The sequence below is a fragment of the Protopterus annectens genome, chromosome 13.part0, assembly GCF_019279795.1.
Source record: "Protopterus annectens isolate FY-2018-M chromosome 13.part0, PAN1.0, whole genome shotgun sequence".
Classification (NCBI taxonomy): Eukaryota; Metazoa; Chordata; order Ceratodontiformes; family Protopteridae; genus Protopterus; species Protopterus annectens.
In genome coordinates, this window is record NC_056747.1 from 1362430027 (window position 1) to 1362455501 (window position 25475).

The following is a 25475-nucleotide window of genomic DNA, read 5'->3' on the forward strand; positions in this document are numbered from 1 at the left end:
CCCATCAGAACAGGATTAAGTGTGAACATGCACTCATACTGACTGCCACTCCTGCTCTGTGTCTGCCAGTCAGAACAGGATTAAGTGTGGACATGCACACATACCGACTGCCACTCCTGCTCTGTGTCTGCCGGTCAGAACAGGATTAAGTGTAGACATGCACACATAATGACTGCCACTCCTGCTCTGTGTCTGCCGGTCAGAACAGTTTTAAGGGTGGACATGCACACATACTGACTGCCACTCCTGCTCTGTGTCTGCCAGTCAGAACAGGATTAAGTGTGGACATGCACACATACTGATTGCCACTCTTGCTCTGTGTCTGCCGGTCAGAACAGTTTTAAGGGTGGACATGCACACATACTGACTGCCACTCCTGCTCTGTGTCTGTCAGTCAGAACAGGATTAAGTGTGGACATGCACACATACGTCTGCCAGTCAGAACAGGATTAAGTGTGGACATGCACACATACTGACTGCCACTCCTGCTCTGTGTCTGCCGGTCAGAATAGGATTAAGTGTGGACATGCACACATACTGACTGCCACTCCTGCTCTGTGTCTGCCGTGCATGATATGAAAAATAAACAGGGAGACGGGGTTAATCACTATTGCATATCCTAATTTCTTAATCAATAATAAAGCCTGTGATTTTACTGTCAGGATCTTTCTCCTCCTCTTATTTGTACCTTTAGACGTTCACTATTCCTTCTTGCCATTTTACTGTAAAAGTAGCAATAAGTCATTATGTTGTTATGATGGCGAAGAGAAATACTATGACATAATCAGTACACCTCAGAAGCATGTCAGGCAGACATGCGCTTCGCCCCGTGAGACTCAGAAGGAAAAACAATGAAAAGCTTTAAGAAAAATAAACAAAGAAATGAACAGGCAAAGGAACAATATACCATGTCCACAAGTGGAAACATAAATCCCGAGAAGTTATTCAAGAACAAGAAAGGTTCATTAGAAAGACATGCAAGTTAATGAATTCATCATTTAAGTATTTTTTCTGTGCCTTCAAAGAAAAAATGAACAAAAATCCAGTGGCAAAGGAAAGTTGAGTAATGAAGGAATGATAAACCCTTGAGTCCAAAAGAAGAGTTCATGGGCTGTAGCTTCATTAAACAGTTCCTGGCGTATCTGTCAGACTCTTCCTAGAGTTTGAGTTAATGCCATACAAACGAAAAGTCGAACATTACCACTACGACAGTGTCTACCACGATCCTGCTGAGATCTATAGTTGGTCTCTTCTAAATAACAAGTGTCAATAACTGACACATGTCACAAGTAACACACAGTATACAGCAAAAAGTAATCTGTAAAATGCAGTGGAATTTTAGGGTTTATTTTCTGGAAAGTTCTGAAGTTGCTAGGACTGGAAACACTGCCAACTCAGTTGCTGTACACTATCAAACCAATCACAGCTCTGATTTAAAGGTTTTTAAAGTTTGTATGATTTTTTACATTAGCCACAAAGATCTGTACCTAAATGCTTCTGGGAATGTAACACATTAAGAAACTAGCTACATTTTAAATATAATCCCTTGCTGATGAAGACATGAACAGTGAGTTGCCTATGAAGTATTTGGGTTGTTTTTTGACTGACTTTCTTTGAAAGGTGGAAATTAAAAGCAGAGGAATTGAGTTCTGCTCCCTTTTTATTGACAATTGTTGACAGAAGTCAAATAACCCTCCATCAAAAGGATCAGTGTAACTAAAACTGATTCCATCAGCAGATGGCCTAGTCTGTTTCAATGACAATGTAAAAATGATTGATTGTTTCAGTGCGTTTACTGCTGGGTCCCTAACTGATGCATTTGTTTAAATAGTTTGTTACAGTTTGTTGAAAACGCCTTGAGTACTTTATGGCCAATGTACTAGAGTAGACATCACATGGTTAAATAAAAAAAAATTGTTTAAATATTTTCTGTCAGCTTAGTATGAAAATATAAGAATTTGACATTGAAGGCCTACTTAAAGAGCACGGTGGTCAGCAATTTTAATATGGTAAACAACAACAACAACAGGACTGAGCCTAAGCAGTAAATGTCTTATATGCAGATCTTATGTCTTACTGTCTTTGACTTGGACCCATAAAAGGCTAATGAAGAAAGCTGAGAGGTATGAGGCAATGACCATATCAGTAGATCATCGAGAAAAAGAGCCTTTTACACCACTAAAACAAAATGGGTGCTTACTGACCAAAGTCATTCCCTATCTGGCCTATTTTTTCAATCGTATAAGGTAACACTTGTATACATTTTATCATGGCATTAGGTGAAACTGGGTGCTTACTATTATATATATATATATATATATATATATATATATATATATATATATATACATATACACACACGCGCACACACACACACACACACACACACACACACACACACAAATTGTTATAGATGTTAAATAATGTTTGATGGGTTACAGGCCATCTCTTGGCTCAGCTCATATCATATATCAGGTATAAGAGTCCTAGTATTTCATTGTTCCTACCATCGCTTGGCTCAGTTCATATCATATCTCAAGTATAACAGCCCTAGTATTTCATTGTTCCTACCATTGCTTGGCTCAGCTCATATCATATCTCAGGTATAAGAGCCCTAGTATTTCATTGTCCTACCATCGCTTGGCTCAGCTCGTATCATATCTCAGGTATAACAGCCCTAGTATTTCATTGTTCCTACCATCGCTTGGCTCAGCTCATATCATATCTCAGGTATAACAGCCCTAGTATTTCATTGTTCCTACCATCGCTTGGCTCAGCTCATATCAGATCTCAGGTATAAGAGCCCTAGTATTTCATTGTTCCTACCATCGCTTGGCTCAGCTCATATCGGATCTCAGGTATAAGAGCCCTAGTATTTCATTGTTCCTACCATCGCTTGGCTCAGTTCATATTATATCTCAGGTATAAGAGCCCTAGTATTTCATTGTTCCTACCATCTCTTGGCTCAGCTCATATCATATCTCAGGTATAAGAGCCCTAGTATTTCATTATTCCTACCATCGCTTGGCTCAGCTCATATCATATCTCAGGTATAACAGCCCTAGTATTTCATTGTTCCTACCATCGCTTGGCTCAGCTCATATCGGATCTCAGGTATAACAGCCCTAGTATTTCATTGTTCCTACCATCGCTTGGCTCAGCTCATATCATATCTCAGGTATAACAGCCCTAGTATTTCATTGTTCCTACCATCTCTTGGCTCAGCTCATATCATATCTCAGGTATAACAGCCCTAGTATTTCATTGTTCCTACCATCACTTGGCTCAGTTCATATCATATCTCAGGTATAAGAGCCCTAGTATTTCATTGTTCCTCCCATCGCTTGGCTCAGCTCATATCATATCTCAGGTATAACAGCCCTAGTATTTCATTGTTCCTACCATCGCTTGGCTCTGCTCATATCATATCTCAGGTATAAGAGCCCTAGTATTTCATTGTTCCTACCATCGCTTAGCTCTGCTCATATCGGATCTCAGGTATAAGAGCCCTAGTATTTCATTGTTCCTACCATCGCTTGACTCAGCTCATATCATATCTCAGGAATAACAGCCCTAGTATTTCATTGATCCTACCATCTCTTGGCTCAGCTCATATCATATCTCAGGTATAAGTGCCCGAGTATTTCATTGTTCCTACCATCGCTTGGCTCAGCTCATATCATATCTCAGGTATAACAGCCCTAGTATTTCATTGTTCCTACCATCGCTTGTCTCAGCTCATATCATATCTCAGGTATAAGAGCCCTAGTATTTCATTGTTCCTACAATCTCTTGGCTCAGCTCATATCATATCTCAGGTACAAGAGCCCTAGTATTTCATTCTTCCTACCATCGCTTGGCTCAGCTCATATCATATCTCAGGTATAAGAGCCCTAGTATTTCATTGTTCCTAGCATTGCTTGGCTCAGCTCATATCATATCTCAGGTATAACAGCCCTAGTATTTCATTGTTCCTACCATCGCTTGGCTCAGCTCATATCATATCTCAGGTATAACAGCCCTAGTATTTCATTGTTCCTGCCATCGCTTGGCTCAGCTCATATCATATATCAGGTATAACAGCCCTAGTATTTCATTGTTCCTACCATCGCTTGGCTCAGCTCATATCATATATCAGGTATAAGAGCCCTAGTATTTCATTGTTCCTACCATCACTTGGCTCAGCTCATATCATATCTCAGGTATAACAGCCCTAGTATTTCATTGTTCCTACCATCGCTTGGCTCAGTTCATATCATATCTCAGGTATAAGAGCCCTAGTATTTCATTGTTCCTACCATCGCTTGGCTCGGCTCATATCATATCTCAGGTATAACAGCCCTAGTATTTCATTGTTCCTACCATCGCTTGGCTCAGTTCATATCATATCTCAGGTATAAGAGCCCTAGTATTTCATTGTTCCTACCATCGCTTGGCTCAGCTCATATCATATCTCAGGTATAACAGCCCTAGTATTTCATTGTTCCTACCATCGCTTGGCTCAGCTCATATCATATCTCAGGTATAACAGCCCTAGTATTTCATTGTTCCTACAATCGCTTGGCTCAGCTCATATCATATCTCAGGTATAAGAGCCCTACTATTTCATTGTTCCTACCATCGCTTGGCTCAGCACATATCATATCTCAGGTATAAGAGCCCTAGTATTTCATTGTTCCTACCATCGCTTGGCTCAGCTCATATCATATCTCAGGTATAAGAGCCCTAGTATTTCATTGTTCCTACCATCGCTTGGCTCAGCTCATATCATATCTCAGGTATAAGAGCCCTAGTATTTCATTGTTCCTACCATCTCTTGGCTCTGCTCATATCATATCTCAGGTATAAGAGCCCTAGTATTTCATTGTTCCTACCATCGCTTGGCTCTGCTCATATCATATCTCAGGTATAAGAGCCCTAGTATTTCATTGTTCCTACCATCGCTTGGCTCAGCTCATATCATATCTCAGGTATAAGAGCCCTAGTATTTCATTGTTCCTACCATCTCTTGGCTCATCTCATATCATATCTCAGGTATAAGAGCCCTAGTATTTCATTGTTCCTACCATCTCTTGGCTCAGCTCATATCATATCTCAGGTATAAGAGACCTAGTATTTCATTGATCCTACCATCTCTTGGCTCAGCTCATATCATATCTCAGGTATAACAGCCCTAGTATTTCATTGTTCCTACCATCGCTTGGCTCAGCTCATATCATATCTCAGGTATAAGAGCCCTAGTATTTCATTGTTCCTACCATCTCTTGGCTCAGCTCATATCATATCTCAGGTATAACAGCCCTAGTATTTCATTGTTCCTACCATCGCTTGGCTCAGTTCATATCATATCTCAGGTATAAGAGCCCTAGTATTTCATTGTTCCTACCATCGCTTGTCTCAGCTCATATCATATCTCAGGTATAAGAGCCCTAGTATTTCATTGTTCCTACCATCTCTTGGCTCAGCTCATATCATATCTCAGGTATAAGAGTCCTAGTATTTCATTGTTCCTACCATCTCTTGGCTCAGCTCATATCATATCTCAGGTATAAGAGTCCTAGTATTTCATTGTTCCTACCATCTCTTGGCTCAGCTCATATCATATCTCAGGTATAAGAGCCCTAGTATTTCATTGTTCCTACCATCTCTTGGCTCAGCTCATATCATATCTCAGGTATAAGAGCCCTAGTATTTCATTGTTCCTACCATCTCTTGGCTCAGTTCATATCATATCTCAGGTATAACAGCCCTAGTATTTCATTGTTCCTACCATCTCTTGGCTCAGCTCATATCATATCTCAGGTATAAGAGCCCTAGTATTTCATTGTTCCTACCATCTCTTGGCTCAGCTCATATCATATCTCAGGTATAAGAGCCCTAGTATTTCATTGTTCCTACCATCGCTTGGCTCAGCTCATATCATATCTCAGGTATAAGAGCCCTAGTATTTCATTGTTCCTACCATCGCTTGGCTCAGCTCATATCATATCTCAGGTATAACAGCCCTAGTATTTCATTGTTCCTACCATCTCTTGGCTCAGCTCATATCATATCTCAGGTATAAGAGCCCTAGTATTTCATTGTTCCTACCATCGCTTGGCTCAGCTCATGTCATATCTCAGGTATAAGAGCCCTAGTATTTCATTGTTCCTACCATCGCTTGGCTCAGCTCATATCATATCTCAGGTATAAGAGCCCTAGTATTTCATTGTTCCTACCAACTCTTGGCTCAGCTCATATCATATCTCAGGTATAACAACCCTAGTATTTCATTGTTCCTACCATCGCTTGGCTCAGCTCATATCATATCTCAGGTATAAGAGACCTATTATTTCATTGATCCTACCATCTCTTGGCTCAGCTCATATCATATCTCAGGTATAACAGCCCTAGTATTTCATTGTTCCTACCATCTCTTGGCTCAGCTCATATCATATCTCAGGTATAAGAGACCTAGTATTTCATTGATCCTACCATCTCTTGGCTCAGCTCATATCATATCTCAGGTATAACAGCCCTAGTATTTCATTCTTCCTACCATCGCTTGGCTCAGCTCATATCATATCTCAGGTATAAGAGCCCTAGTATTTCATTGTTCCTACCATCTCTTGGCTCAGCTCATATCATATCTCAGGTATAACAGCCCTAGTATTTCATTGTTCCTACCATCGCTTAGCTCAGTTCATATCATATCTCAGGTATAAGAGCCCTAGTATTTCATTGTTCCTACCATCGCTTGGCTCAGCTCATATCATATCTCAGGTATAAGAGCCCTAGTATTTCATTGTTCCTACCATCTCTTGGCTCAGCTCATATCATATCTCAGGTAAAAGAGTCCTAGTATTTCATTGTTCCTACCATCTCTTGGCTCAGCTCATATCATATCTCAGGTATAAGAGCCCGAGTATTTCATTGTTCCTACCATCTCTTGGCTCAGCTCATATCATATCTCAGGTATAAGAGTCCTAGTATTTCATTGTTCCTACCATCTCTTGGCTCAGCTCATATCATATCTCAGGTATAAGAGCCCTAGTATTTCATTGTTCCTACCATCGGCTTGGCTCAGCTCATATCATATCTCAGGTATAAGAGCCCTAGTATTTCATTGTTCCTACCATCTCTTGGCTCAGCTCATATCATATCTCAGGTATAAGAGCCCTAGTATTTCATTGTTCCTACCATCGCTTGGCTCAGCTCATATCATATCTCAGGTATAAGAGCCCTAGTATTTCATTGTTCCTACCATCACTTGGCTCAGCTCATATCATATCTCAGGTATAACAGCCCTAGTATTTCATTGTTCCTACCATCGCTTGGCTCAGCTCATATCATATCTCAGGTATAAGAGCCCTAGTATTTCATTGTTCCTACCATCGCTTGGCTCAGCTCATATCATATCTCAGGTATAAGAGCCCTAGTATTTCATTGTTCCTACCATCGCTTGGCTCAGCTCATATCATATCTCAGGTATAAGAGCCCTAGTATTTCATTGTTCCTACCATCGCTTGGCTCAGCTCATATCATATCTCAGGTATAAGAGCCCTAGTATTTCATTGTTCCTACCATCGCTTGGCTCAGCTCATATCATATCTCAGGTATAAGAGCCCTAGTATTTCATTGTTCCTACCATCGCTTGGCTCAGCTCATATCATATCTCAGGTATAAGAGCCCTAGTATTTCATTGTTCCTACCATCGCTTGGCTCAGCTCATATCATATCTCAGGTATAAGAGCCCTAGTATTTCATTGTTCCTACCATCGCTTGGCTCAGCTCATATCATATCTCAGGTATAACAGCCCTAGTATTTCATTGTTCCTACCATCGCTTGGCTCAGCTCATATCATATCTCAGGTATAAGAGCCCTAGTATTTCATTGTTCCTACCATCTCTTGGCTCAGCTCATATCATATCTCAGGTATAAGAGCCCTAGTATTTCATTGTTCCTACCATCGCTTGGCTCAGCTCATATCATATCTCAGGTATAACAGCCCTAGTATTTCATTGTTCCTACCATCTCTTGGCTCAGCTCATATCATATCTCAGGTATAAGAGCCCTAGTATTTCATTGTTCCTACCATCTCTTGGCTCAGCTCATATCATATCTCAGGTATAACAGCCCTAGTATTTCATTGTTCCTACCATCGCTTGGCTCAGCTCATATCATATCTCAGGTATAAGAGCCCTAGTATTTCATTGTTCCTACCATCACTTGGCTCAGCTCATATCATATCTCAGGTATAACAGCCCTAGTATTTCATTGTTCCTACCATCGCTTGGCTCAGCTCATATCATATCTCAGGTATAAGAGCCCTAGTATTTCATTGTTCCTACCATCGCTTGGCTCAGCTCATATCATATCTCAGGTATAAGAGCCCTAGTATTTCATTGTTCCTACCATCGCTTGGCTCAGCTCATATCATATCTCAGGTATAAGAGCCCTAGTATTTCATTGTTCCTACCATCGCTTGGCTCAGCTCATATCATATCTCAGGTATAACAGCCCTAGTATTTCATTGTTCCTACCATCGCTTGGCTCAGCTCATATCATATCTCAGGTATAAGAGCCCTAGTATTTCATTGTTCCTACCATCGCTTGGCTCAGCTCATATCATATCTCAGGTATAAGAGCCCTAGTATTTCATTGTTCCTACCATCGCTTGGCTCAGCTCATATCATATCTCAGGTATAAGAGCCCTAGTATTTCATTGTTCCTACCATCGCTTGGCTCAGCTCATATCATATCTCAGGTATAAGAGCCCTAGTATTTCATTGTTCCTACCATCTCTTGGCTCAGCTCATATCATATCTCAGGTATAAGAGCCCTAGTATTTCATTGTTCCTACCATCGCTTGGCTCAGCTCATATCATATCTCAGGTATAAGAGCCCTAGTATTTCATTGTTCCTACCATCGCTTGGCTCAGCTCATATCATATCTCAGGTATAAGAGCCCTAGTATTTCATTGTTCCTACCATCGCTTGGCTCAGCTCATATCATATCTCAGGTATAAGAGCCCTAGTATTTCATTGTTCCTACCATCTCTTGGCTCAGCTCATATCATATCTCAGGTATAAGAGCCCTAGTATTTCATTGTTCCTACCATCGCTTGGCTCAGCTCATATCATATCTCAGGTATAAGAGCCCTAGTATTTCATTGTTCCTACCATCTCTTGGCTCAGCTCATATCATATCTCAGGTATAAGAGCCCTAGTATTTCATTGTTCCTACCATCGCTTGGCTCAGCTCATATCATATCTCAGGTATAAGAGCCCTAGTATTTCATTGTTCCTACCATCGCTTGGCTCAGCTCATATCATATCTCAGGTATAAGAGCCCTAGTATTTCATTGTTCCTACCAACTCTTGGCTCAGCTCATATCATATCTCAGGTATAACAGCCCTAGTATTTCATTGTTCCTACCATCGCTTGGCTCAGCTCATATCATATCTCAGGTATGAGACCTAGTATTTCATTGATCCTACCATCTCTTGGCTCAGCTCATATCATATCTCAGGTATAACAGCCCTAGTATTTCATTGTTCCTACCATCTCTTGGCTCAGCTCATATCATATCTCAGGTATAAGAGCCCTAGTATTTCATTGTTCCTACCATCTCTTGGCTCAGCTCATATCATATCTCAGGTATAACAGCCCTAGTATTTCATTGTTCCTACCATCGCTTGGCTCAGCTCATATCATATCTCAGGTATAAGAGCCCTAGTATTTCATTGTTCCTACCATCTCTTGGCTCAGCTCATATCATATCTCAGGTATAAGAGCCCTAGTATTTCATTGTTCCTACCATCGCTTGGCTCAGCTCATATCATATCTCAGGTATAAGAGCCCTAGTATTTCATTGTTCCTACCATCTCTTGGCTCAGCTCATATCATATCTCAGGTATAAGAGCCCTAGTATTTCATTGTTCCTACCATCTCTTGGCTCAGCTCATATCATATCTCAGGTATAAGAGCCCTAGTATTTCATTGTTCCTACCATCTCTTGGCTCAGCTCATATCATATCTCAGGTATAAGAGTCCTAGTATTTCATTGTTCCTACCATCTCTTGGCTCAGCTCATATCATATCTCAGGTATAAGAGCCCTAGTATTTCATTGTTCCTACCATCTCTTGGCTCAGCTCATATCATATCTCAGGTATAAGAGCCCTAGTATTTCATTGTTCCTACCATCTCTTGGCTCAGCTCATATCATATCTCAGGTATAAGAGCCCTAGTATTTCATTGTTCCTACCATCTCTTGGCTCAGCTCATATCATATCTCAGGTATAAGAGCCCTAGTATTTCATTGTTCCTACCATCTCTTGGCTCAGCTCATATCATATCTCAGGTATAACAGCCCTAGTATTTCATTGTTCCTACCATCGCTTGGCTCAGCTCATATCATATCTCAGGTATAAGAGCCCTAGTATTTCATTGTTCCTACCATCTCTTGGCTCAGCTCATATCATATCTCAGGTATAAGAGCCCTAGTATTTCATTGTTCCTACCATCTCTTGGCTCAGCTCATATCATATCTCAGGTATAAGAGCCCTAGTATTTCATTGTTCCTACCATCGCTTGGCTCAGCTCATATCATATCTCAGGTATAAGAGCCCTAGTATTTCATTGTTCCTACCATCTCTTGGCTCAGCTCATATCATATCTCAGGTATAAGAGCCCTAGTATTTCATTGTTCCTACCATCTCTTGGCTCAGCTCATATCATATCTCAGGTATAAGAGCCCTAGTATTTCATTGTTCCTACCATCGCTTGGCTCAGCTCATATCATATCTCAGGTATAAGAGCCCTAGTATTTCATTGTTCCTACCATCTCTTGGCTCAGCTCATATCATATCTCAGGTATAAGAGCCCTAGTATTTCATTGTTCTTACCATCTCTTGGCTCAGCTCATATCATATCTCAGGTATAAGAGCCCTAGTATTTCATTGTTCCTACCATCTCTTGGCTCAGCTCATATCATATCTCAGGTATAAGAGCCCTAGTATTTCATTGTTCCTACCATCTCTTGGCTCAGCTCATATCATATCTCAGGTATAAGAGCCCTAGTATTTCATTGTTCCTACCATCTCTTGGCTCAGCTCATATCATATCTCAGGTATAAGAGCCCTAGTATTTCATTGTTCCTACCATCTCTTGGCTCAGCTCATATCATATCTCAGGTATAACAGCCCTAGTATTTCATTGTTCCTACCATCTCTTGGCTCAGCTCATATCATATCTCAGGTATAAGAGCCCTAGTATTTCATTGTTCCTACCATCTCTTGGCTCAGCTCATATCATATCTCAGGTATAAGAGCCCTAGTATTTCATTGTTCCTACCATCTCTTGGCTCAGCTCATATCATATCTCAGGTATAAGAGCCCTAGTATTTCATTGTTCCTACCATCTCTTGGCTCAGCTCATAACATATCTCAGGTATAAGAGCCCTAGTATTTCATTGTTCCTACCATCTCTTGGCTCAGCTCATATCATAGCTCAGGTATAAGAGCCCTATTATTTCATTGTTCCTACCATCTCTTGGCTCAGCTCATATCATATCTCAGGTATAAGAGCCCTAGTATTTCATTGTTCCTACCATCTCTTGGCTCAGCTCATATCATATCTCAGGTATAAGAGCCCTAGTATTTCATTGTTCCTACCATCTCTTGGCTCAGCTCATATCATATCTCAGGTATAACAGCCCTAGTATTTCATTGTTCCTACCATCGCTTGGCTCAGCTCATATCATATCTCAGGTATAAGAGCCCTAGTATTTCATTGTTCCTACCATCGCTTGGCTCAGCTCATATCATATCTCAGGTATAAGAGCCCTAGTATTTCATTGTTCCTACCATCGCTTGGCTCAGCTCATATCATATCTCAGGTATAAGAGCCCTAGTATTTCATTGTTCCTACCATCGCTTGGCTCAGCTCATATCATATCTCAGGTATAAGAGCCCTAGTATTTCATTGTTCCTACCATCTCTTGGCTCAGCTCATATCATATCTCAGGTATAAGAGCCCTAGTATTTCATTGTTCCTACCATCGCTTGGCTCAGCTCATATCATATCTCAGGTATAAGAGCCCTAGTATTTCATTGTTCCTACCATCGCTTGGCTCAGCTCATATCATATCTCAGGTATAAGAGCCCTAGTATTTCATTGTTCCTACCATCGCTTGGCTCAGCTCATATCATATCTCAGGTATAAGAGCCCTAGTATTTCATTGTTCCTACCATCGCTTGGCTCAGCTCATATCATATCTCAGGTATAAGAGCCCTAGTATTTCATTGTTCCTACCATCTCTTGGCTCAGCTCATATCATATCTCAGGTATAAGAGCCCTAGTATTTCATTGTTCCTACCATCGCTTGGCTCAGCTCATATCATATCTCAGGTATAAGAGCCCTAGTATTTCATTGTTCCTACCATCGCTTGGCTCAGCTCATATCATATCTCAGGTATAAGAGCCCTAGTATTTCATTGTTCCTACCATCTCTTGGCTCAGCTCATATCATATCTCAGGTATAAGAGCCCTAGTATTTCATTGTTCCTACCATCGCTTGGCTCAGCTCATATCATATCTCAGGTATAAGAGCCCTAGTATTTCATTGTTCCTACCATCGCTTGGCTCAGCTCATATCATATCTCAGGTATAAGAGCCCTAGTATTTCATTGTTCCTACCATCTCTTGGCTCAGCTCATATCATATCTCAGGTATAAGAGCCCTAGTATTTCATTGTTCCTACCATCTCTTGGCTCAGCTCATATCATATCTCAGGTATAAGAGCCCTAGTATTTCATTGTTCCTACCATCGCTTGGCTCAGCTCATATCATATCTCAGGTATAAGAGCCCTAGTATTTCATTGTTCCTACCATCTCTTGGCTCAGCTCATATCATATCTCAGGTATAAGAGCCCTAGTATTTCATTGTTCCTACCATCTCTTGGCTCAGCTCATATCATATCTCAGGTATAAGAGCCCTAGTATTTCATTGTTCCTACCATCGCTTGGCTCAGCTCATATCATATCTCAGGTATAAGAGCCCTAGTATTTCATTGTTCCTACCATCTCTTGGCTCAGCTCATATCATATCTCAGGTATAAGAGCCCTAGTATTTCATTGTTCCTACCATCGCTTGGCTCAGCTCATATCATATCTCAGGTATAAGAGCCCTAGTATTTCATTGTTCCTACCATCGCTTGGCTCAGCTCATATCATATCTCAGGTATAAGAGCCCTAGTATTTCATTGTTCCTACCATCTCTTGGCTCAGCTCATATCATATCTCAGGTATAAGAGCCCTAGTATTTCATTGTTCCTACCATCGCTTGGCTCAGCTCATATCATATCTCAGGTATAAGAGCCCTAGTATTTCATTGTTCCTACCATCGCTTGGCTCAGCTCATATCATATCTCAGGTATAAGAGCCCTAGTATTTCATTGTTCCTACCATCTCTTGGCTCAGCTCATATCATATCTCAGGTATAAGAGCCCTAGTATTTCATTGTTCCTACCATCGCTTGGCTCAGCTCATATCATATCTCAGGTATAAGAGCCCTAGTATTTCATTGTTCCTACCATCGCTTGGCTCAGCTCATATCATATCTCAGGTATAAGAGCCCTAGTATTTCATTGTTCCTACCATCTCTTGGCTCAGCTCATATCATATCTCAGGTATAAGAGCCCTAGTATTTCATTGTTCCTACCATCGCTTGGCTCAGCTCATATCATATCTCAGGTATAAGAGCCCTAGTATTTCATTGTTCCTACCATCGCTTGGCTCAGCTCATATCATATCTCAGGTATAAGAGCCCTAGTATTTCATTGTTCCTACCATCTCTTGGCTCAGCTCATATCATATCTCAGGTATAAGAGCCCTAGTATTTCATTGTTCCTACCATCGCTTGGCTCAGCTCATATCATATCTCAGGTATAAGAGCCCTAGTATTTCATTGTTCCTACCATCTCTTGGCTCAGCTCATATCATATCTCAGGTATAAGAGCCCTAGTATTTCATTGTTCCTACCATCGCTCTTGGCTCAGCTCATATCATATCTCAGGTATAAGAGCCCTAGTATTTCATTGTTCCTACCATCGCTTGGCTCAGCTCATATCATATCTCAGGTATAAGAGCCCTAGTATTTCATTGTTCCTACCATCTCTTGGCTCAGCTCATATCATATCTCAGGTATAAGAGCCCTAGTATTTCATTGTTCCTACCATCTCTTGGCTCAGCTCATATCATATCTCAGGTATAAGAGCCCTAGTATTTCATTGTTCCTACCATCTCTTGGCTCAGCTCATATCATATCTCAGGTATAAGAGCCCTAGTATTTCATTGTTCCTACCATCGCTTGGCTCAGCTCATATCATATCTCAGGTATAAGAGCCCTAGTATTTCATTGTTCCTACCATCGCTTGGCTCAGCTCATATCATATCTCAGGTATAAGAGCCCTAGTATTTCATTGTTCCTACCATCTCTTGGCTCAGCTCATATCATATCTCAGGTATAAGAGCCCTAGTATTTCATTGTTCCTACCATCTCTTGGCTCAGCTCATATCATATCTCAGGTATAAGAGCCCTAGTATTTCATTGTTCCTACCATCTCTTGGCTCAGCTCATATCATATCTCAGGTATAAGAGCCCTAGTATTTCATTGTTCCTACCATCTCTTGGCTCAGCTCATATCATATCTCAGGTATAAGAGCCCTAGTATTTCATTGTTCCTACCATCTCTTGGCTCAGCTCATATCATATCTCAGGTATAGGAGCCCTACTATTTCATTGTTCCTACCATCGCTTGGCTCAGCTCATATCATATCTCAGGTATAAGAGCCCTAGTATTTCATTGTTCCTACCATCTCTTGGCTCAGCTCATATCATATCTCAGGTATAAGAGCCCTAGTATTTCATTGTTCCTACCATCTCTTGGCTCAGCTCATATCATATCTCAGGTATAACAGCCCTAGTATTTCATTGTTCCTACCATCGCTTGGCTCAGCTCATATCATATCTCAGGTATAAGAGCCCTAGTATTTCATTGTTCCTACCATCTCTTGGCTCAGCTCATATCATATCTCAGGTATAACAGCCCTAGTATTTCATTGTTCCTACCATCTCTTGGCTCAGCTCATATCATATCTCAGGTATAAGAGCCCTAGTATTTCATTGTTCCTACCATCTCTTGGCTCAGCTCATATCATATCTCAGGTATAAGAGCCCTAGTATTTCATTGTTCCTACCATCTCTTGGCTCAGCTCATATCATATCTCAGGTATAAGAGCCCTAGTATTTCATTGTTCCTACCATCTCTTGGCTCAGCTCATATCATATCTCAGGTATAAGAGCCCTAGTATTTCATTGTTCCTACCATCGCTTGGCTCAGCTCATATCATATCTCAGGTATAAGAGCCCTAGTATTTCATTGTTCCTACCATCTCTTGGCTCAGCTCATATCATATCTCAGGTATAAGAGCCCTAGTATTTCATTGTTCCTACCATCTCTTGGCTCAGCTCATATCATATCTCAGGTATAAGAGCCCTAGTATTTCATTGTTCCTACCATCTCTTGGCTCAGCTCATATCATATCTCAGGTATAAGAGCCCTAGTATTTCATTGTTCCTACCATCTCTTGGCTCAGCTCATATCATATCTCAGGTATAAGAGCCCTAGTATTTCATTGTTCCTACCATCTCTTGGCTCAGCTCATATCATATCTCAGTTTTAACAGCCCTAGTATTTCATTGTTCCTACCATCTCTTGGCTTAGCTCATATCATATCTCAGGTATAAGAGCCCTAGTATTTCATTGTTCCTACCATCTCTTGGCTCAGCTCATATCATATCTCAGGTATAAGAGCCCTAGTATTTCATTGTTCCTACCATCGCTTGGCTCAGCTCATATCATATCTCAGGTATAAGAGCCCTAGTATTTCATTGTTCCTACCATCTCTTGGCTCAGCTCATATCATATCTCAGGTATAAGAGCCCTAGTATTTCATTGTTCCTACCATCTCTTGGCTCAGCTCATATCATATCTCAGGTATAAGAGCCCTAGTATTTCATTGTTCCTACCATCTCTTGGCTCAGCTCATATCATATCTCAGGTATAAGAGCCCTAGTATTTCATTGTTCCTACCATCTCTTGGCTCAGCTCATATCATATCTCAGGTATAAGAGCCCTAGTATTTCATTGTTCCTACCATCTCTTGGCTCAGCTCATATCATATCTCAGGTATAAGAGCCCTAGTATTTCATTGTTCCTACCATCTCTTGGCTCAGCTCATATCATATCTCAGGTATAAGAGCCCTAGTATTTCATTGTTCCTACCATCGCTTGGCTCAGCTCATATCATATCTCAGGTATAAGAGCCCTAGTATTTCATTGTTCCTACCATCTCTTGGCTCAGCTCATATCATATCTCAGGTATAAGAGCCCGAGTATTTCATTGTTCCTACTATGTCTTGGCTCAGCTCATATCATATCTCAGGTATAAGAGTCCTAGTATTTCATTGTTCCTACCATCGCTTGGCTCAGCTCATATCATATCTCAGGTATAAGAGCCCTAGTATTTCATTGTTCCTACCATCTCTTGGCTCAGTTCATATCATATCTCAGGTATAACAGCCCTAGTATTTCATTGTTCCTACCATCGCTTGGCTCAGCTCATATCATATCTCAGGTATAAGAGCCCTAGTATTTCATTGTTCCTACCATCACTTGGCTCAGCTCATATCATATCTCAGATATAACAGCCCTAGTATTTCATTGTTCCTACCATCTCTTGGCTCAGCTCATATCATATTTCAGGTATAACAGCCCCAGTATTTCATTGTTCCTACCATCGCTTGGCTCAGCTCATATCATATCTCAGGTATAACAGCCCTAGTATTTCATTGTTCCTACCATCACTTGGCTCAGCTCATATCATATCTCAGGTATAAGAACCCTATTATTTCATTGTTCCTACCATCTCTTGGCTCAGCTCATATCATATCTCAGGTATAAGAGCCCTAGTATTTCATTGTTCCTACCATCGCTTGGCTCAGCTCATATCATATCTCAGGTATAACAGCCCTAGTATTTCATTGTTCCTACCATTGCTTGGTTCAGCTCATATCATATCTCAGGTATAAGAGCCCTAGTATTTCATTGTTCCTACCATCGCTTGGCTCAGCTCATATCATATCTCAGGTATAAGAGCCCTAGTATTTCATTGTTCCTACCATCGCTTGGCTCAGCTCATATCATATCTCAGGTATAAGAGCCCTAGTATTTCATTGTTCCTACCATCGCTTGGCTCAGCTCATATCATATCTCAGGTATAAGAGCCCTAGTATTTCATTGTTCCTACCATCTCTTGGCTCAGCTCATATCATATCTCAGGTATAAGAGCCCTAGTATTTCATTGTTCCTACCATCGCTTGGCTCAGCTCATATCATATCTCAGGTATAAGAGCCCTAGTATTTCATTGTTCCTACCATCGCTTGGCTCAGCTCATATCATATCTCAGGTATAAGAGCCCTAGTATTTCATTGTTCCTACCAACTCTTGGCTCAGCTCATATCATATCTCAGGTATAACAGCCCTAGTATTTCATTGTTCCTACCATCGCTTGGCTCAGCTCATATCATATCTCAGGTATGAGACCTAGTATTTCATTGATCCTACCATCTCTTGGCTCAGCTCATATCATATCTCAGGTATAACAGCCCTAGTATTTCATTGTTCCTACCCTCTCTTGGCTCAGCTCATATCATATCTCAGGTATAAGAGACCTAGTATTTCATTGATCCTACCATCTCTTGGCTCAGCTCATATCATATCTCAGGTATAACAGCCCTAGTATTTCATTGTTCCTACCATCGCTTGGCTCAGCTCATATCATATCTCAGGTATAAGAGCCCTAGTATTTCATTGTTCCTACCATCTCTTGGCTCAGCTCATATCATATCTCAGGTATAACAGCCCTAGTATTTCATTGTTCCTACCATCGCTTGGCTCAGTTCATATCATATCTCAGGTATAAGAGCCCTAGTATTTCATTGTTCCTACTATCGCTTGGCTCAGCTCATATCATATCTCAGGTATAAGAGCCCTAGTATTTCATTGTTCCTACCATCTCTTGGCTCAGCTCATATCATATCTCAGGTATAAGAGTCCTAGTATTTCATTGTTCCTACCATCTCTTGGCTCAGCTCATATCATATCTCAGGTATAAGAGCCCTAGTATTTCATTGTTCCTACCATCTCTTGGCTCAGCTCATATCATATCTCAGGTATAAGAGCCCGAGTATTTCATTGTTCCTACTATCTCTTGGCTCAGCTCATATCATATCTCAGGTATAAGAGTCCTAGTATTTCATTGTTCCTACCATCTCTTGGCTCAGCTCATATCATATCTCAGGTATAAGAGCCCTAGTATTTCATTGTTCCTACCATCTCTTGGCTCAGTTCATATCATATCTCAGGTATAACAGCCCTAGTATTTCATTGTTCCTACCATCGCTTGGCTCAGCTCATATCATATCTCAGGTATAAGAGCCCTAGTATTTCATTGTTCCTACCATCACTTGGCTCAGCTCATATCATATCTCAGGTATAACAGCCCTAGTATTTCATTGTTCCTACCATCTCTTGGCTCAGCTCATATCATATCTCAGGTATAACAGCCCTAGTATTTCATTGTTCCTACCATCGCTTGGCTCAGCTCATATCATATCTCAGGTATAACAGCCCTAGTATTTCATTGTTCCTACCATCGCTTGGCTCAGCTCATATCATATCTCAGGTATAAGAGCCCTAGTATTTCATTGTTCCTACCATCTCTTGGCTCAGCTCATATCATATCTCAGGTATAACAGCCCTAGTTTTTCATTGTTCCTACCAACTCTTGGCTCAGCTCATATCATATCTCAGGTATAAGAGCCCTAGTATTTCATTGTTCCTACCATCGCTTGGCTCAGCTCATATCATATCTCAGGTATAAGAGCCCTAGTATTTCATTGTTCGTACCATCGCTTGGCTCAGCTCATATCATATCTCTGGTATAAGAGCCCTAGTATTTCATTGTTCCTACCATCTCTTGGCTCAGCTCATATCATATCTCAGGTATAAGAGCCCTAGTATTTCATTGTTCCTACCATCGCTTGGCTCAGCTCATATCATATCTCAGGTATAAGAGCCCTAGTATTTCATTGTTCCTACCATCTCTTGGCTCAGCTCATATCATATCTCAGGTATAAGAGTCCTAGTATTTCATTGTTCCTACCATGTCTTGGCTCAGCTCATATCATATCTCAGGTTTAAGAGCCCGAGTATTTCATTGTTCCTACCATCTCTTGGCTCAGCTCATATCATATCTCAGGTATAAGAGTCCTAGTATTTCATTGTTCCTACCATCTCTTGGCTCAGCTCATATCATATCTCAGGTATAAGAGCCCTAGTATTTCATTGTTCCTACCATCTCTTGGCTCAGTTCATATCATATCTCAGGTATAACAGCCCTAGTATTTCATTGTTCCGACCATCGCTTGGCTCAGCTCATATCATATCTCAGGTATAACAGCCCTAGTATTTCATTGTTCCTACCATCACTTGGCTCAGCTCATATCATATCTCAGGTATAACAGCCCTAGTATTTCATTGTTCCTACCATCTCTTGGCTCAGCTCGTATCATATCTCAGGTATAACAGCCCTAGTATTTCATTGTTCCTACCATCGCTTGGCTCAGCTCATATCATATCTCAGGTATAACAGCCCTAGTATTTCATTGTTCCTACCATCGCTTGGCTCAGCTCATATCATATCTCAGGTATCAGAGCCCTAGTATTTCATTGTTCCTACCATCGCTTGGCTCAGCTCATATCATATCTCAGGTATAAGAGCCCTAGTATTTCATTGTTCCTACCATCGCTTGGCTCAGCTCATATCATATCTCAGGTATAAGAGCCCTAGTATTTCATTGTTCCTACCATCTCTTGGCTCAGCTCATATCATATCTCAGGTATAAGAGCCCTAGTATTTCATTGTTCCTACCATCGCTTGGCTCAGCTCATATCATATCTCAGGTATAAGAGCCCTAGTATTTCTTTGTTCCTACCATCGCTTGGCTCAGCTCATATCGGATCTCAGGTATAACAGCCCTAGTATTTCATTGTTCCTACCATCGCTTGGCTCAGCTCATATCATATCTCAAGTATAAGAGCCCTAGTATTTCATTGTTCCTACCATCTCTTGGCTCAGTTCATATCATATCTCAGGTATAACAGCCCTAGTATTTCATTGTTCCTACCATCACTTGGCTCAGCTCATATCATATCTCAGGTATAAGAGCCCTAGTATTTCATTGTTCCTACCATCGCTTGGCTCAGCTCATATCATATCTCAGGTATAACAGCCCTAGTATTTCATTGTTCCTACCATCGCTTGGCTCAGCTCATATCATATCTCAGGTATAAGAGCCCTAGTATTTCATTGTTCCTACCATCACTTGGCTCAGCTCATATCATATCTCAGGTATAAGAGCCCTAGTATTTCATTGTTCCTACCATCGCTTGGCTCAGCTCATATCATATCTCAGGTATAACAGCCCTAGTATTTCATTGTTCCTACCATCGCTTGGCTCAGCTCATATCGGATCTCAGGTATAACAGCCCTAGTATTTCATTGTTCCTACCATCGCTTGGCTCACCTCATATCATATCTCGGGTATAAGAGCCCTAGTATTTCATTGTTCCTACCATCTCTTGGCTCAGCTCATATCATATCTCAGGTATAAGAGCCCTAGTATTTCATTGTTCCTACCATCGCTTGGCTCAGCACATATCATATCTCAGGTATAAGAGCCCTAGTATTTCATTGTTCCTACCATCGCTTGGCTCAGCTCATATCATATCTCAGGTATAAGAGCCCTAGTATTTCATTGTTCCTACCATCTCTTGGCTCATCTCATATCATATCTCAGGTATAAGAGCCCTAGTATTTCATTGTTCCTACCATCGCTTGGCTCAGCTCATATCATATCTCAGGTATAAGAGCCCTAGTATTTCATTGTTCCTACCATCACTTGGCTCAGCTCATATCATATCTCAGGTATAACAGCCCTAGTATTTCATTGTTCCTACCATCGCTTGGCTCAGCTCATATCATATCTCAGGTATAACAGCCCTAGTATTTCATTGTTCCTACCATCGCTTGGCTCAGCTCATATCATATCTCAGGTATAACAGCCCTAGTATTTCATTGTTCCTACCATCGCTTGGCTCACCTCATATCATATCTCAGGTATAACAGCCCTAGTATTTCATTGTTCCTACCATCGCTTGGCTCAGCTCGTATCATATCTCAGGTATAACAGCCCTAGTATTTCATTGTTCCTACCATCTCTTGGCTCAGCTCATATCATATCTCAGGTATAAGAGCCCTAGTATTTCATTGTTCCTACCATCGCTTGGCTCAGCTCATATCATATCTCAGGTATAAGAGCCCTAGTATTTCATTGTTCCTACCATCGCTTGGCTCTGCTCATATCATATCTCAGGTATAAGAGCCCTAGTATTTCATTGTTCCTACCATCTCTTGGCTCAGTTCATATCATATCTCAGGTATAAGAGTCCTAGTATTTCATTGTTCCTACCATCGCTTGGCTCAGCTCATATCATATCTCAGGTATAAGAGCCCGAGTATTTCATTGTTCCTACCATCGCTTGGCTCAGCTCATATCATATCTCAGGTATAAGAGCCCTAGTATTTCATTGTTCCTACCATCGCTTGGCTCAGCTCATATCATATCTCAGGTATAAGAGCCCTAGTATTTCATTGTTCCTACCATCGCTTGGCTCAGTTCATATCATATCTCAGGTATAAGAGCCCTACTATTTCATTGTTCCTACCATCGCTTGGCTCAGCTCATATCATATATCAGGTATAAGAGTCCTAGTATTTCATTGTTCCTACCATCGCTTGGCTCAGCTCATATCATATCTCAGGTATAAGAGTCCTAGTATTTCATTGTTCTAGCACTTAATTGTTCATTCTACTTTACCTTGAGACACATATAAGGAGGGTCCTATTGTTCATGTGTGTCTCTATTCCAGGGTCTCTAATCTTGTAGTTTCCAAGAGAAAGAGTGGTACAGGCTTTCTCACTGTCCGTGAGCACTCACTTCAAGGTGCAGCAAACTCAGAGTCAGAATAAAAAGGTATGGGGTTGCCTGGAGGGCTTGAACCCCATACGGGGGGATGCAGGACAGATGATTATCACTGCTTCATTTGTTTGTGCTGTGAATGAGTGTGGTACCTGTGATATGTGTTAGAGTACATACAGGCTCATAGAATTATCCCAAATAAACTCTCACTTCTTCCTAATTTACCTACATTCTCAAATGCTAAACATTTAAAGCCCCCTATTTCGTACATTTCAGAGATCATAACAGGACAACCTAACTCTCTTCCCTCATAGAAAATGCTTCTTTCCTACCTACCCTCTATCAGCTTTCAGACTCCACCACCGCTAAATATCCTACTGCCCTGCAAATTCATGTTTCCTACTTCCCCACTACCTGCCGTCAATATGCTACAGAACCCTTTACTTAACCGTCCTACTTTTCAGCTTATCCTGTATTCTTCTCCTGCTACTGGGCCATCTTTCATCCTACCATGACTCTATAATATGTCTAAGCATCATTCCATGGGAGAGGATAAGCTTCTACTGTTGCACGTTTTTGCTGTACTGTGCATAGCTGAGCTAAGAATTCAAAGAAACCAATGAAAAACAGTTTTTGGCTTCAGTCCAAAACTCTAGTTTCCTAGCAACAGCAGAAGCTTATCCTGTGTTATAGAATAATCGCTCCTATGTCTCAGACTGCCCAAATACTTGAACAAAGTTTGCTGTAACATTAACTATGTAGTTTAAATGTGAGAAAACAGTAGATTTAGTATCATGAAAACAGTAACAGTGATTAATACAGTAGGTTTAGTTCAGCTGCTCCCGTGGTGTAGAGGGTTAAAGCGCTAATTATGCAAAGCCAACCCGGGCTTTGATTAGTGGCACTTGTGACTGATGGAGTGGCAGGGACTGATGGGTGCTACCATCCCGGGAGGGTGGTTGATGACATGGATGACGTATGTGATGATCGCTGGTGGAGATTGAGGACATTGTATAGTAGAAGGCATGGTCCCAAGAGGTGGTGAGTAGGGTGGACTTGGCTGTGCTGCTGTGGAGGGGTGGTAATATGCATATGTCCCCCAATGCATACCCACCCCTACAGATATAAACATTGTCACCAAAGGGGGAGGTAGATCACAGTAAAATAAATAAATAAATAAATAAAGGCTTGATAACTGACAAAACAACCCCTTAGCTCATCCTTATGATCCACTGTGGCCTTGGCAGAACAGTAGCATTAGTTGGGGGTGGATAGCTATCAGACCCAGTGATGGACATAGGGCAATAGGACAGCTGGCTCAATGAAGATAAGAGACCACAAACATATAGTAGATTTAGTGCCAGGGAAACAGTAACAGTACTTAATAAGCAGTCAGGTGCTGTAGAAACGCACTTTAACTTGCCAGCAAAACAAAATAAAATGTGCAAAAATGTTTAAATACCAGTAAAAGAAGGCAGAGATCAACAGGTGAGAAGTACAGAAGAAACAAAGTATTTTCTTTTCTTTGAAATGAGGTCAGAATGTCACTTTTAGCTTATTCCTGCATGTGTGCACTTAGCACAGCCCTCTGAAGTCTTGTAGTAAAGCTCCCCCTCAAACAAAATCTATTGAAATTAGATGAATGAGAATCAGACCTGGGCCATAGTGGTAAGAGCACCAAATCTTAATCGCTAGACCAGCAGGGACCCCCATTAAATTACTGTAGAGCTGCTGGGGATTGAACCCAGGACCTCATACATGCAGTCTAACACTGAGCTACATTCCCTCAGAAAATAGCTACTATGCTTTGGAACTACCATAGTAGGACTCAAACCTACAATATTCTGATCTGCTGTTAAGCAATTTATCCATTAAACCACATAGCCACACATTGCACAAACCACAGAGTGAAAACGAAGAAAAGATGCAACAAGAAATGTGCACTGACAGAAAGATCTGTTGTTGCAGCCATCCTTAAAATGTAGCATCAGCCAATTAACATTAGCATCACTAGCCTCACTGCTGAAAATGTAATTGTTCTTTATTTGTAAAACAAACTAGACATCTAGAACCTTTGAGAAAAATGCTCTCATGTTACAAAACACATTAAAAAAGGTGTATTTTTGTACTAGGTGCAGGGCCCCAAACTGGTACAGCCCCCTGGATTCAATACCTATACTAAGTATACACTAAGTGTATACCATTCTGAGTGAATAGACAACACAGACATAACTCACACCTTCTTCCCCCTAATTTTAGTTTTCCTACTGATTTTTTTGCAGCTTTAAATACTGACAGGGATTCATAAAGGTTACCACAAAGCGTAGAGTAAATGTATACTTAGTGTAATTTTTCTGAGTGACTAGAAAGCACAAAAAATGTGGTAGGGATGTTCTTAAATACATATTATGTACACTTAGTGAATCTGGCCTCACAACTTTAAGCTGAGGAAGAGCAAAACAAATTTCTCGTCTTAAAAAAGGTTCAGAAACAAATAGAAAAGCACTGTCCTCCTTTCTTTCAAACTGCTTGCTATATTATTTGTAACAAGCAAATGCTACAGTTTATGTTATACACAAAATGCTACAGCTCTTCAGTTCTGACTTCTAACTACAAATGCAACACCAGTATTTATTATAAGTGCTAGTATGTACTGAAGCCCAATCAGAATCTGCAGATCGCACCCCCTAACTGATGTTTAGTGCTCAGAGCAGCTGCTTCCTTGCCCACTCTACTACATCTCTGGTGCCACCCACGAACAATGTCCTGGACTGTTCTAATTTTCCTTGTTGTTGTTGTTGTTGTGTCTTTCGGCTTTTCCCGGTTAGGGGTCACCACAGCGGATCTCCGGGCCGCTAATGATTGGTAGTTGATTTTTACGTACCGAGTTGCCAGCTCTGCCGCACAACCTTCAATGAAGGTACGCCCATTCACGCATGTCTCCACGCAGAAGACACTCTAGCTGAGAATCGGACAGCGTCTTACTTTGAAGCGACAATGCTACCGCAGCACCACCACCGCAGTCACTGTTCTAATTTTCCTAATACTAAAAAAATCCAGATGGGACTCCTCAAAGCTAGTTAATAGTATTATACTGTAATTCTTTCTTCATAATTATTTACTTATCTATTTTATGTTACACACCCTTACCCATACCACTGGAAAGGGGTATTAAGTATGAAAATGAGAGCCCTTGTTTTGCTCACTACAATTTTTTGGGGAAAAGTAATGAAAATGCTAACTTCCCGTGACAGGCCGGCTTATTTTAACATTCATCTTGGTTACTAGTAATGGGATATCCTGCAACCTTTGCTAGTGTCTATC